The sequence below is a fragment of the Paramisgurnus dabryanus genome, chromosome 4 (assembly GCF_030506205.2).
Source record: "Paramisgurnus dabryanus chromosome 4, PD_genome_1.1, whole genome shotgun sequence".
Classification (NCBI taxonomy): Eukaryota; Metazoa; Chordata; class Actinopteri; order Cypriniformes; family Cobitidae; genus Paramisgurnus; species Paramisgurnus dabryanus.
The window spans coordinates 51,888,647-51,894,646 of NC_133340.1; positions in this window are offsets into that span (position 1 = coordinate 51,888,647).

Sequence of the window (6,000 nt, forward strand, 5' to 3'; positions counted from 1 at the left end):
TTTCATATCAAGCAAGCCCTATGGTCATACAACTATTTCTTTGCTGAACTAAAGTGTATAGTCAGGAAACTAGCTAAATGTAACGCAGTCATGCCCTGAGGTTGCATGCACAATTTTGTCATAGCGCCACCTAGTGGCTTGGAGATAGAAAATAGCAAATTTTGCCTAAAACTACTGCAACAACACATCTAAAATCATAAGTCATCATGGATTCTTCATTTCATGGCTTGGACTATAATCACTGGTGGATGTGAATCTACTCTCTAGCAACTAATGAGAATACCTAATCAACTGTTTTTGAAAGAGCTTTTTCTTTGCATCAGAACATCGTAGAGACATGGGGATGGTCTCTTTTGACTGATTTAACTTGTTGTAACATGTTGTGACCCATGTTATGCCACTGCAAACATCACTCACATGTCCTTCTGTGCTCTAATGTTCCATGATTGTCAATAACAGAAGGACGATTGCAGGAGACAAGAACATAGATTATTTTTGTTGATTACTTTTGCGTTTTTTTCTTTTGAAATCATGAGGTTTACCTAGGTTCTTTAGTATTCTTATCCAAACCCAATTTTACACCCTTCTGTGCCCTTTTCGGCTTGACCCCGGTATTGCTGCTTGCAGCTATATTTAGGGGTCAAGCCCCGAAGGGGCGAAGACCCCTATTGTATTTGTTAGTTTTCTTCTTATTATTATTATTATTAGGGGTCAAGCCCCGAAGGGGCGAAGACCCCTATTGTATTTGTTAGTTTTCTTATTATTATTATTATTATTAGGGGTCAAGCCCCGAAGGGGCGAAGACCCCTATTGTATTTGTTAGTTTTCTTATTATTATTATTATTATTATTCTGCTTCTTCTTCTTCTTCTTCTTCCGCCATTGCGGTCTATGGCAGCCCATAGAACCGTACTTAGGAAAGTTATGAAATTGGGCACACTGATAAAGGACAGTCCAATGTGTCCCCACAGCAAATTTGGAGTCTCTATCTCTAACCCGCTAGCGCCACCAACAGTCCAAAGTTGAACTTATGTTTTTGCTTATAACTTCTGATCCGTAAGTCCTAGAAAAGAAATTCTTGTTTCCTCTGATTCCTTGGCTCAAGACGATTCGATTGGACCCTAAGACGTCATTTTCCGTCATGAAAATTTTTCCGCCATTTTGAATTATTCGTAAAACCTACTTTTGCGAACTCGTCCTAGAGTTTTTACCCGATTGCCGCGAAAATTGGTATGTAGCATCTAGAGACCCTCACGGCAAAAAGTTATTAAAAGAATTTTGATAAACCAATCCGTTGTCGTATAGCGTGTCAACAAATTTTACCTAGAGCGCAAAAAAACGGATTTGAGGCTGTATCTTCGGCAAACTTAAGCCTATTGACACGATACTTGGTACTTGTGATGCCATTCAGGAACTACGAGTGCATGCAGAGTTTCGTCACAGTGCCACCTAGTGGTCAGACTTATGCTTTACACGCCTATAACTTTGGCTCCGATTGACGTATTTTCACGGGACTTGTTTCTTTGGAGTTCTGAATAGTTGCCGAGTCCAACGATACCAAACATGCCAGAATTGACCTTACGGTTAACCCTGCGTGGCAAAATAGCACTTAAAAAACATGCGCGAATATCTCCGCGAGCGTTATTCCGATCGACTCGAAAATGCCATAGGAAGAACATTGCATTACCTTCTGAACAAAAAACTCTATTGGCGTTATATTAAAATTTTCATCAGAAATGGCCGAAAATTGCAAAAAACGAAAAATTACCTTTACATTTTGTGTTTTTTACACATAAATGGTTATAACTTCGTAACGAAAAGAGATTTTTTCACCAGATTTGATACGCTGATGTATGAGCAGAGTCTGAGGCCACACAAAAAAATTGGTATGCCTGAACCACTAGGTGGCCCTATAATTGAACAAAATCTTTCATATCAAGCAAGCCCTATGGTCATACAACTATTTCTTTGCTGAACTAAAGTGTATAGTCATGAAACTAGCTAGATGTAAGGCAGATATGACCCGAGGTTGCATGCACGATTCTGTCATAGCGCGACCTAGTGGTTTGGAGATAGAAAATAGCTATATTTGCCTAAAACTACTGCAACAACACATCTAAAACCACGAGTCATCATGGATTCTTCATTTCATATGGCTTGGTCTATAATTACTGGTGGATGTGAATTTACTCTCTAGCAACCAATGAGAATACCTTATCAACCGTTTTTGAAAGAGCTTTTTCTCTGCATCAGAACATCGTAGAGACATGGGGATGGTCTCTTTTGACTGATTTAACTTGTTGTAACATGTTGTGACCCATGTTATGCCACTGCAAACATCACTCACATATCCTTCTGTGCTCTAATGTTCCATGAGTGTCAATAACAGAAGGACGATTGCAGTGGATTAGAACATAGATTATTTTTGTTGATTACTTTTGCGTTTTTTCATCTGAAATCTTTAGGTTTACCTAGGTTCTTTGGTCTGCTTATCCAAACTCAACTTTACACCCTTCTGTGCCCTTTTCGGCTTGACCCCGGTATCGCTGCTTGCAGCTATATTTATTCTTCTTCTTCTTCTTCTTCTTCTTCTTCCGCCATTGCGGTCTATGGCAGCCCATAGAACCGTACGTAGGAAAGTTATGAAATTTGGCACACTGATAAAGGACAGTCCAAATATTATCCACAGCAAATTTGGAGTCTCTATCTCAAACCCGCTAGCGCCACCAACAGTCCAAAGTTGCACTTATGTTTTTGCTTATAACTATTGATCCGTAAGTCCTAGAAACAAAATTCTTGTTTCCTCTGATTCCTTGGCTCAAGACGATTCGATTGGACCCTATGACGTCATTTTCCGTCATAAAAATTTTTCCGCCATTTTGAAATATTCGTAAAACCTACTTTTGCGAACTCGTCCTAGAGCTTTTGCCCAATTTCCACGAAAATCGGTATGCAGCATCTACAGACCCTCACGGCAAAAAGTTATGGAATTCATGTCAATTCGTCAATCCGTTTCTGTAAACCGCGTCAACGAATTTTACGTAGAGCGCAAAAAAACGGATTTGAGGCTGTATCTTTGCCAAACTTAAGCCTATTGACACGATACTTGGTACTTGTGATGCGAGTCAGGAACTTAGGGTGCATGCAGAGTTTCGTCACAGCGCCACCTAGTGGTCAGACTTATGCTTTAAACGCCTATAACGTTGGCTCCGATTGACATATTTTCACGGGACTTGTTTCTTTGGAGTTCTGAATAGTTGCCGAGTCCAACGATACCAAACATGCCAGAATTCGCCTTACGGTTAACCCTGCGCGGGAAAATAGCACTTAAAAAACACGCTCAAATATCTCCGCGAGCGTTATTCCGATCGACTCGAAAACACCATAGGAAGAACATTGCATTACCTTCTGAACAAAAAACTCTATTGGCGTTATATTAAAATTTTCATCAGAAATGGCCGAAAATTGCAAAAAACGAAAAATTACCTTTACATTTTGTGTTTTTTACACATAAATGGTTATAACTTCGCAACGAAAATAGATTTTTTCACCATATTTGATACCCTGATGTATGAGCATATTTTGAGGCCACACAAAAAAAATTGTATGCTTGCACCACTAGGTGGCCCTATAATTGAACAAAACCTTTGATATCAAGCCAGCCCTATGGTCATACAACTGTTTCTTCACTAAACTAAAGTGTATAGTCATAAAACTAGCTAGATGTAACACAGTTATGACCTGATGTTGCATGCACAATGTTGTCATTGCGCCACCTACTGGTTTTGAGATAGAATATGGTATTTTTTGCTTAAAACTACTGCAACAACACTTCTAAAACCATGAGTCATCATGGATTATTCCTTTCATGGCTTTGACTATAATCACTGATGGTTGCCAATTCACTCCCTAGCAACCAATGAGAATACCTTATCAACCGGTTTTGCAAAAGCTATATCTCAGCATCGGAACATCGTAGAGACACGGGGGTGGGCTCTTTTGACTAATTAAACTTGGTTTAACTAGGTTCTTCAGTCTGCTTATCCAATCTCAATTTTAAATCCTTTTGGGCCCTGTTTGGCTTGACCCCGGTATTGCTGCTTGCAGCTATATTTATTAGGGGTCAAGCCCCGAAGGGGCGAAGACCCCTATTGTATTTGTTAGTTTTCTTATTATTATTATAATTATTAGGGGTCAAGCCCCGAAGGGGCGAAGACCCCTATTGTATCCGTTAGTTTTCTTATAATTAGGGGTCAAGCCCAGAATGGGCGAAGACCCCTATTGTATCTGTTAGTTTTCTTTTTATTATTAGGGGTCAAGCCCCGAAGGGGCGAAGACCCCTATTGTATTTGTTAGTTTTCTTATTATTATTATTATTCTTCTTCTTCTTCCGCCATTGCGGTCTATGGCAGCCCATAGAACCGTAGGTAGGAAAGTTATGAAATTTGGCACACTGATAAAGGACAGTCCAATGTGTCTCCACAGCAAATTTGGAGTCTCTAACTCCAACCCTCTAGCGCCACCAACAGTCTAAATTTGCACTTACGTTTTTGTTTATAACTTCTGACCCGTACGTCCTAGAAATGAAATTCTTGTTTCCTCTGATTCCTTGGCTCAAGACGATTCGACTGGACCCTATGACGTCATTTTCCGTCATGAAAATTTTTCCGCCATTTTGAATTATTCGTAAAACCTACTTTTGCGAACTCGTCCTAGAGCTTTTGCCCGATTTCCATGAAAATTGGTATGTAGCATCTACAGACCCTCACGGCAAAAAGTTATGGAATTCATGTCGATTCGCCAATCTGTTTGCGTAAACCGCGTCAACAAATTTTACGTAGAGTGCAAAAAAACGGATTTGAGGCTGTATCTTCGCCAAACTTAAGCCTATTGAAACGACACTTGGTACTTGTGATGCCAGTCAGGAACTGAGAGTGCATGCCCAGTTTCGTCGCAGCGCCACCTAGTGGTAAGACGAATGTTTTACACACCTATAACTTTGGCTGTGATCGACGTATTTTCATGGGACTTGTTTCCTTGGAGTCCTGAATAGTTGCCGAGTCCAACGATACCAAACATTTCAGATTTCGCCTTACGGTTAGCCCTGCGCAGCAAAACAGCACTTAAAAAACACGCACGAATATCTCCGCGAGCGTTATTCCGATCGACTCGAAAACACCATAGGAAGAACATTGCATTACCTTCTGAACAAAAAGTTCTATTGGCGTTATATTAAAATTTTCATCAGAAATGGCCGAAAATTGCAAAAAACGAAAAATTACCTTTAGATTTTGTGGTTTTTACACATAAATGGTTATAACTTCGCAACGAAAAGAGATTTTTTCACCAGATTTGATACGCTGATGTATGAGCAGAGTCTGAGGCCACACAAAAAAATTGGTATGCCTGAACCACTAGGTGGCCCTATAATTGAACAAAATATTTCATATCAAGCAAGTCCTATGGTCATACAACTATTTCTTTGCCGAACTAAAGTGTATAGTCATGAAACTAGCTAGATGTAACGCAGTCATGACCTGAGGTTGCATGCACGATTCTGTCATAGCGCCACCTAGTGGTTTGGAGATAGAAAATAGCTTTTTTTGCTTAAAACTACTGCAACAGCACATCTAAAACCATGAGTCATCATGGATTCTTCATTTCATGGCTTGGTCTATAATCACTGGTGGATGTGAATTTACTCTCTAGCAACCAATGAGAAAACCTTATGAACTGTTTTTGAAAGCGCTTTTTCTCTGCATCAAAACATTGTAGAGACATGGGGATGGTCTCTTTTGACTGATTCAACGTGTTGTAACGTTGTGACCCATATTATGCCACTGCAAACATCACTCACATGTCCTTCTGTGCTCTAATGTTCCATGATTGTCAATAACATAGATTATTTTTGTTGATTACTTTTGCGTTTTTTTATCTGAAATCATGAGGTTTACATAGGTTCTTTAGTATCCTTATCCAAACTCAACTTTACACCCTTCTG